The sequence below is a fragment of the Suncus etruscus genome, chromosome 19 (assembly GCF_024139225.1).
Source record: "Suncus etruscus isolate mSunEtr1 chromosome 19, mSunEtr1.pri.cur, whole genome shotgun sequence".
NCBI classification, from domain to species: domain Eukaryota; kingdom Metazoa; phylum Chordata; class Mammalia; order Eulipotyphla; family Soricidae; genus Suncus; species Suncus etruscus.
The window spans coordinates 24,094,429-24,104,895 of record NC_064866.1 but is presented as its reverse complement, the minus strand read 5'-3'; positions in this window follow the sequence as shown (position 1 = coordinate 24,104,895).

Here is a 10,467-nt window from a genome sequence, read left to right as displayed (position 1 = left end):
AAGTCAGTAAATTGTGCATTGGTTTAATGAGTATATCTAGCCAGAATTTTCCAGACATTTTTTCTATTTCCAATTACCAAGTTTTATTATATTTCTTGCATATGCTACCAATAATTGTAATGCATCTTTATATATTTAATCCCAAGTATCTTCTGTTATTAGATATTACTCAATAACTCACATACTGACTTCTGCCATTTATTTCTTCTCTTTCCTACTTCAGTGTCTCTACTCTTTAATTATTGTCTTTGTCAAACAAAAAAATCACAACTGAACATATATATTTACTTATATAAGCATATATATGATTATATTTTAAATAGATATCTATGTCAAAATTATTTAAATTTTATATTACACAATTATATTTATCACATATTATATAAAATATATAATTAGATAAATATATTTATATCATTTACAATGAAATATAAAATTTATATAAATAATGTTTAGGTAACTGTAAATTAGATTCCCTTTTTACACATTTTTTGGGAGGGGTTTCAGGCCATACCCGTTTGATGCTCAGGGAGGGGTTACTCCTGGCTAAGCGCTCAGAAATTGCCCCTGGCTTAGGGGACCATATGGGACACCAGGAGATTGAACCGTGGTCCTTCCTTGGCTAGCGCTTGCAAGGCAGACACCTTACCTCTAGCGCCACCTCGCCCGCCCCATCCTTTTATAACATTTAACAAAAATGTTTTTCATGTGTGTGCTCATATTCTTTGTAATTTCTCTCTGACTCTTTATGCATGTGTGTGTTTATTTGTGTGTGTGTATGTGTGTGTGTGTGTGTTTTTGTGAGTGTGTAAACTTAGGCCACATATCCCTTTTCTCAAGAGTTATTCCAGACAATGTACATGTTGATCACTGATGGTACTTAGAGATAACCATAATTTGTTTTTGGCATTAAAGCTGGGGTGGGCATATTCAAGACATTTATAAATTTTTTATTTTGTTTCCTGAAATTTATGGTTGGAAGAGAAAAAGTGATATTAAATTTGGAAAATTCATTTTTAATTTATTTTATTTTTAAATACTATAATACTGAAAGTTCAAATATTTTGAAATTAATTTTACATGCACTTGTGGATCCAAATATTAAGTATATAATTAAGACAATGTATTAAAATGCATATTTTAATTATGTGATTTTGGCTTTAAAAACCATTTGTGTTTTATGAGTACAGTTACACAAGTCTTTAAAATATGTATTACATATGTATACTATCAAATTAATGATTTTCTCATCATAATTCACTGAACTCTCTTCTCTTCTTCAAACAAATTTCATTTCTTTCTATAAAACAAAATTGTGTTGATAACCTATGGGTTTTTTTTATCTTTTGTTCTGTTTGTTTTGCTTGGTTTTCATTCCCTTGATTAAGTTCTTTATATTTATTTCCAGTTGTCAGTGCTACCAGCATAGTAGTAGTTAGGGTTTACCTGGAAGTGGTTAGAGGACCATGTTATGTTGAACATTGAACTCAGAGCAATGGCATATGTTTATTTTATGTAGTTCACAAGAAAAATATGTATTACAGAGGATATTTTAGGTGTTTCTGAAAAAAATCATGGCAAAACTAGTGTCATAATAGATATCTGATTTTAGCTGCCAAGATATGACTACTGAAAATTCTTGCATAGTCAGATTCATGTGACTACAAAATACTTTGAATTTGCATTTTATACTTTTTCTATAAGATTCATAAGTACATGAAAAAATGATAATTATGAAAATAGAGTGAAATATGCATACATCATTTTACCATTTATTCTAAAGTATATTGCATGCTGTATATATTTTTCCCATAAAATAATTACAACACTGTTGTCTTATAACAAGGACAAAAACCAGTTAATTGTGAGGCAGATGAAAGATGAAGAAACCAGTTCTTGAATGATATTCTAAGTAGAATTGCCTTGTCAGCACAGAGAAGCTTAACTCTGAATTTTTTGAAAGATAAATAAATATCTGTCATTGTACTTTTAGATTATTTAGGTTTAGCAGTGTGGTCAATAATTCATTAATAAAATAAAAATGATACTAAAATCTAGTTAGGAAATAGTTTGCATTTTCTCCTAAAAATACATTCTAATTTATGAGATTATGAGAAAATGAAAATTGACATAAAATTTAGAGGTTTACTTATTTTGAAAAAATCTAAATACATGTTAATAATCACATAAGCAAAATCACAAAGATTTAGCAACTGTTAGCTGTATTTTATTAGAACAACTTAAAAAAGAAAGGAAAATAAAAATGGACCCGGATAAGAGATAATATATAAAGAGAATCATACTAAAATGTATCATAAAATTAATATTATATCCTTGATTAATCCTAGTACAAACTGAATTATATCATGATAAGGGAGCATGAAGAAAGAATATTCTAAGAATTTTTTTCAATATTAGCCATATTTAAAATACTCACTAAAGGAAAATACAGCACATACTTTTACAAATTAATACATATTTTATACTAAAGTACTTTGACTTTCATCAAATATATCAACATACACATTTAATTATTGTCTGTCTTCACAAAATTGCATGTAAAATATTATAGGGTATATATAAATATAACATATATATATATAGCACAGACATTACTTTGCCAATTGAAAAGGACCTCAGATGTCATGAGGTACAATATTTATTGAAAAAGTTCTTAAAAGGTAGTTATCTAAAAGTTGCAGTACTCCAAAGCTTCACTGAATTTTGTATAAAATTAGTTTGACTCTTGCAAAGAGGGTTCCTCCTGTGAATCACAGTGGTCTATGGTGTAACACAGGCAGGGAACTACCTGAGGAAATAAACTAGCACTGTGATTAGAGATTTCTTTTAACCTGGGAAAAATACAATTATGAAAAACCCCGTTGAAAAGCTTTCCAAAACCCCGTGGAAACCATAACACTCTCTGGAGGCATAGAGAGGCATTTTGTATGCCTTGACTCAAAGTGCTTGACAGTAAGTGTCTGACTCTGGGAAAGACTTGATTTTTGTTTAACTCAGCAGGCAATTCAATTAAAACACAACTTTTGGTAGATAAAGGTCTGGTATATTTATTTATTTTTCACAGCCATGGCCTCTTATTTATGGATATTGGACTGTAGAATATATATTTTATTTTCTATTTAAAAATACACTTGATTTTTTCTGAGCTAAAACTCATATTTTTAATTTATAATTTGTATTCATATTTTTATGTTGGTTTGGGGGTTATATGCTGTGGTTTTCAGGGATTCTGTTTCTGTGCTCAGAGTTCATTTCTGAGGGGGTTGGTAACCCATGTAGAGTGTTAGATATCAAACCCGAGCTGACCATCTGCAAGGCAAAGTCTTACTTGCTCTGCTATATCACTGACTCAATATTTTATATACTCCAATATATAAAAATAAACTCCAATTTATAACTAAAACATAATTCATGAGTTCAAACAGTTTTGCTCAGAAGAACATCATACTGCAATGGTCACGGAGAATCAAAGGCCACGAACCTTTAGAAAGTCCTGTAGAATTTCAAATATTTCAGACTGCGCATAATAATGATTTTCTCTTTGATATGTAGTTAATTTATGGATGTACTTGAATAGGAATTTTTCACATCAGTGTACATCTTCACATGATATTTTATAAAACTAGCATAAACCTTAAATTTATTTTTATTAATATATTTATTTAAACATCTTGATAACAAATATGATTATAGTTGGGTTTCAGTCATCTAAAGAACACCCCCCGTCAACAGTGTAACATTCCATTACCAATGTCCCAAATCTCCTTTCTCCTAACCCCACTCTCGCCTGTACTCTAGACAGGTTTTCTACTCCCTCATTCATTTACATTCTCTTATTGCCTTATACTTCTTTATAATTTTTGCCTTTGAGGGACCACATGCTTTGATAAAACCTTTGTTCCAGTAATTTGACTTTCAGTGTCTCAATTTATTTATGCTATGTAATTTATAATCTACTGAAATACCTTGACATAATAAAACTCTCATTTCTATTTTAATTACTTTATAAAAATTGTAGCAATAGTGCTCTGAGTTGAGGATTTTGTATGCATACAACATACTTTTGTTTGATCCCCAGCAATTCATATGGTTTCCTAGGACTGCTGGAAGATATCCCTAAACAAAGAATCAGACGTTCCATTGGATGTGAACAAAAGAAGCATAAGAAAAGGAATGAAAGAGTGAGAGAAATAAAGAAGTACGAAAGAAAGAAAGAAAGAAAGAAAGAAAGAAAGAAAGGAAGGAAGGAAGGAAGGAAGGAAGGAATGTAGGAAGGAAGGAAGGTAGACAGGAAGGAAGGTAGACAAGGAATGAAAGAATGGAAGAAAGAAAGGAAGGACGAAAGGAAGAAAGGAAGAAAGGAAGGAAGAAAGAAGAAAGAAAGAAAGAACAGAAAGAAAGAAAAAGAAAGAAAGAAAGAAAGAAAGAAAGAAAGAAGAAGAAAGGAAGGAAGGAAGGAAGGAGGAAGGAAGGAAGGAAGGAAGGAAGGAAGGAAGGAAGAAGGAAGAGAAAGAAAGAAAGAAAGAAAGAAAAGAAAGAAATAAAGAAAAGAAAAAGAAAAGAAAGAAGAAAGAAAGAAAGAAAGAAAGAAAGAAAGAAAGAGAAATGCAGGAAGAAATGAAGGAAGAAATGAAGGAAGGAAGGAAGGAAAGGAGAGAGAAAATGAAAGAGAGAGAAAAATGAAAGGGGAAAAAGCAAAAGGAAGGAAGGTAGGAGGGAGAAAGGAGGAAGGAGAGATGGAAGAAAGGAATGAAGGAAAGAGGTCAGGGAGGAGTCATGGAAGAATAGAGAGAGGAAAGGAAGAGAGGGAAGGAAGTGAAGAAAGATGGGAGGAAGGAAGAAGAATGTAATGAAGGAAAGAAGGAAGGGATGCAGTGAGTAAAGAAAAAAAGGAAGGAGGGTAGAAAGGAGGGAGGGAGGAGAGGAGGAAAAGAAAGCATGAAGGAAGGAATTATTTTTAAAATAAACTCAATTTGATATATGTAAGAACATATTTCTAATTCCTTTGTTGTCTCATTAAATCTTTGATTAAATTTGGAGAGATTAGCATGAATATAGCACTGTCTTTAGATTCTTGAATAATGTAAGAACAATCTGTTTTATTCATTGTTTCATTTTACTATATATGTTTTACTTAATTCTTTTTTTTTGTTTTGTTTTGTTTTGTTTTGTTTTGTTTTTGTTTTTTGTTTTTGGGCCACACCTGGCGGTGCTCAGGGGTTACTCCTGGCTGTCTACTCAGAAATAGCTCCTGGCAGGCAGAGGGGACCATATGGGACACTGGGATTCGAACCAACCACCTTTGGTCCTGGATTGGCTGCTTGCAAGGCAAACGCCGCTGTGCTATCTCCCCGGGCCCTTACTTAATTCTTTTAATCTTTGATATTTACCCATTTGTCTTTTATTTCCTTTTTAAAACTTTGATATTTTAATTATTCAGATTCCAAAGTTTGTATCTGTAAATTCAACTTATGCTCTTTATACACTGAATATTGGCGGCACTCAGACTAAATCTCAGATAATTAGTATTCTTATTATTGTTCAAATAAAATATACAATTTTATTACTTTCATTCTTTTCTGAAGCATTGTGTTTTTTCGAGGATGCTACTTATAAGTTTTATGAATTCAATTTCATTTTGATTTTTGGAAATCATATGCACTAACTCTGGGAACTATATTGAGGTTACTAAATTTAGGAAATAATTTGAGAAAGTTGAAAGAGTGTACAGTTTGTTGGTTCAATTTCTCAATGCAAAAAGGAGGCCTAACCTTGTAAATATTACTTATTTCTATCCATGACCTCAGTAATTAAATCTTGTTTTTTCTTTATATAAAAATAAGTTTAATTTTAACTTGAACATTTTGCTTATCTACTAACTTTTTCAAAAGTTTTTTATATGATTTAAGGCTGTATTTATAGGTATGCATTCATTCAAGCTTTTAATGTTTGACTTTTGTATCCAATAGTTTATGTAACACTTTATAAAGTTTCTTATTCTTAATTTTCTTTGTAAGTGAACTTTTTCTGATGATGAGTTTCTTCAATTTTATTGAAGAAATAATATACTTTTCTTATATTTTCTTTTCTATTTTTTCTATTTTCTTTTTAATGTATTTATACTTTTGAGAGAAGTCAATATTTTATTTCAAGATTATTGGAAACAGAAAAAGCTTCTACACTTTCAACTGGCAACCATGTGTGACTGTCTATGGGAGATACTGATTTCAATTAATTTGAATATTACCACTTTTGTTTCACCTTCTAATGCTTAATTTTAAATTGTATTTATTTCTTAACATACCGTGTCAGTTAGTTTTGAGTCTTGCATGCATACCTAACAAATTCTAAAGGCTGATCAAGACAAAACTTTCTCTACAAAAGTTCACCACATTTTTAAATATGAATTATTGGTTTGTATATAAGAGAGATCGTTTGATAAATATGGAGTGTGGAGAAAGTTAGAAAAGAAACCAATAAGAGTCATCAATAAAAGATCCTGAGATTCTGACTATAGCACTGAGTTTGCTAAGTGTGTGTGTGTCAGGAAGAGATCTAGAGAGTATTTGGTGAAAAGCTGCTATTAATCCAGTGGCAGGTACTATGAAGTTATGTTACATTGATGAGACATCACTATTTAGATCATTTTAAATCAGGATGCCTTGATTAATGAAAAACTAAATGAAAATACTCTTCTGCCCTTTTACAATTTATAGCTCTCTAAAGTGTAAAAGCTCAGGCAAATGTTTGTTAAAATTTTCCATCCATTCTCATGGCAGGGATTTCTCTAATCCCTAATAGTCTGACAACAAAACTCCACAGTTTAGAGCAAGTCTGATGTTTCTTTCTCTTTCTTAGACTGACCCTTGTTTATAGGATCAATTATTCTAAGATAAAGGGGCAAGAAATACCAAGTGGAGCAAGGAAAGCCCCAATAAGTGATGTTTCAAAACTGATTCAAAAATGTGAACTCAGAGCACACTTTAATGCCATGCACAGAAAGTAAAATCAAAATGGATTATCTTCATATCAGACGTAAAACCATAAGATGTAGAGTAAGACTATTTGTGACTTTAAATCTAAAAGCATCTTCAGGGTAAAACACTACTGGCCAACCAAGTGGAAGAAAAGATAAATAAATGGTACATCATTGAACTAAGGAATTTTTGTATCCCAAAGGAAATGGTGACCAGAAAATAAAGACTGCCAAAGAACTGAAGAAATTATTACCAATACTTCTCTTATTAGGGATTAATTTCTAAGATATAGAAGGCACTGGTCAACCTTACTAGAAAATATCTCTAACCCCATTAAAAATGGGGTGAAATTGTCTATTCACATGGACACAAAAGATAAACAAATGACTACATTGAAATGAGAAGTTTTGGTACTTCAAAGGAAAACAGTGACTAGGATATAATGGTTACCTATGGTATGGAATGGGAGAAACTATTCAGATAATACAAGGTACTGACAGAACTTAACAATAAAAAAAAAACTCCTCATCCAAAAATTGGGAGAATAAATTAACAGACATTACCTCAAAGAAGATATAACAATGGCCAAACACACACACACACACACACACACACACGCACGCACGCACGCACGCACGCACAGTCCATATCACTATTGATCAGGGAAATGCAAATAAAAACAATGGGATGCCCCTCATAACACAGAGAATGGCAAATATCACAAAGAACAAGCATAACAACCAGTGCTGCTGCATATGCGGGCGAAAGGGACTCTCATTCACTGCCGGTGGGATAGAAATTGGATGAGCCATTTAGGAAAAAATATGTTTTTTTTAGGGGCGGTTGAGCCACACCCAGTGACGTTCAGGGGTTACTTCTGGCTATGAGCTCAGAAATCACTCCTAGATGTTTCTTAAAAAATAAGCACACCAGAATTTGTTCTTCCAATGATTGAGCAATACCACTTCTAGGGTTATACCCCAGTAACCCTAAAATCACCATGAATTAAAGCCCCTTGTATTTATATGTTCATTGTAGCACTATTTGCAATAGTCAGAATCTGGAAACAACCCCACTGCTTGAGAACAGAAGAGTGACTAAAAACACTGTAGTGTTTATCACAATGGAATATTATCCAGACTTTAGGAAAAATAAAGTAATAACATTTACTTATACATGCATGGATATGGAGATTAAGCTAAGTAAAATGATTCAGAAGGAGAGGTATAGACATAGAATATTCTCCCTCATTTGTGAGATATAAAATAGAATATGGTAAAAATATCCAAAGAAAACTGAAATGATGGCCAGAAGTATGAGTCCCTGTGAGAAGGGGAGTAGTAAGTACAGTTAGAGATGGATAAACTATGACAGTGACAGTTGGAACTGATCATTCTGAACAAGTACTGGGTGCTTTAAGAAAATAAAGTGACATACATGGTAACTCTTCATTAATAATACTACAAAATCAGTATTAACATAAATAAGAGAGAGAGCAAAGCAAAAGCAAAATTCCAGCCCCAAAGAAAAGCAGAGTAGTAGCTCTTCACTAATTCATAGAGGATAATGAGGCAGAGATTAATTTTAGTGTGATGAAGATGCATAAGAAAAAAAGTTTTGTAGAGCTATAGAATCATAAAGTCAGAGAAATAAAACTGTATATATCTTCAGAGTTTCTTATATTTTAGGTTTCAAATGCAGAATAATATTTAATGGCATATACAGGAACCTAAAAAGAGCCAATGAAGTGGTATTTATTTATGAAATAAAATTTGCTTCAGTAGAAATTTTTTACTATATTAATGAGGGATGGTATTAGGGGATAGAGAAACTGAGATAAAATTGAAGTTTTCAGTCTCCTGGAACATACAAATATAAACATTACCCCTTGCGCTGAAGAACAAAGATTTAAAGATTTAAAGGCTAAAGGCTATGCAGTAAGATTTTACATATAACAAAACTTTCATTTTCTGCCTAGATATGTAAAATTCATAAAGTGGTAAAATTCATTCAGTGTAAATTCATTGATCAGGTAAAATAGAATGAAGAAATCTTAGCATCTTACATTATTAGATTTTACTATAGTTTATATATTTTCAGTTTTCATTAAACTGTGAACTTCAGAGATCAGTGATGTCTTCAATTTCTAATGGTCGTTAAAAAATTCTATAAATCAATTTATTTTTGTTAGTTCTTTTATTGGGGAAATTGCACAAGTAGAGTAAGCTTAAATATAAATAATTAATGTTTTCTCATTAAGTTTTCATGTCATGATTTGTATTGAATTTTCTTGTTTTATTCTCTCTCTTTGGACCCTGGAATGTAAATGTTTAAAGGTTTCAATTGGCCTTAGAGAATGAAATGCAAAAGAAAATATCTTTTAAATATAATTAATCACATCTAGTTTTCAATTGTATAAATTACAAAATCTTCTGTGACAATTAAAGAAAAATCTCCAAATGCTCAAAATTCAAATGAATGTATCTGGATTTTGTGAAATTATCAGTTTGATATTGATTAAAGTTTCAAATGTTAAATTAAGAACCATTGATTTATAAAAATACAATTATATATCAAATATCATTATGCAAAATTATTTCAAAATAAATACCTGTACATATTTTTGATTTGATATGTCTCAATATTTAACATAATGTGAAGGAAAGGTTCCCAATGCTCATTATCTCATTTTCTTTTGTCATATTTACATAAGCAATGAATTCTGCTTTTCAAAATAGATGCAAAATAAAGTTTTGCTTTACTTTAGCATACATTTCATATAATTATGATTATAATATTAATTGATAGTTTACATTCATAAAATCCAATAGAAATATTTAAAATATGGAATAATTAAAGAATTTTTGATAATTTCCAAGAACTCTTAATTTAAATAGTTATTTATTTTATTTTATTGAAATTTCTTTGATTTGAAAAGTCCGTCATAGTTGAATTTCAGACTTAAAATTAATTAGAGGCAATCCCACCTCAGTGTTGACCTCCCAACACCATGTTCCAAGAGTATATCCCAAACATGACCATTAGCCCTCGATCCTGCCAATATAACAGGACCATTTAAAGTTTATATTGTTAGAATTTGGGTATCTTGTTTGCATAATTGTTACATTTTCTTCCATAATTAGTTCTATCCTTTTCTTTTTTAATATCCACCAATGTACCTGAGACCTCTTAGTCCCTGGCCCCCATCTTTTCATGTTGTGCTACTCCTCCTCCCCTAAATTTCTTTCCTCTCCTTATTATAATCTGGGGAAAAGGGTGTTCAAGACAATACACATTTGGACCATTGCACTTCTTCATACACTTATTCTAAATATCACATCTACATATAAATAATATTAATTTTTTCTGGCTTACTTCTTTTAACATAATATATTCCAGTTCCATCTATTTTGTTGCAAATTGCATGATTGCATCATTCCTTACAGCTAATAGCATCCCATTGTATATA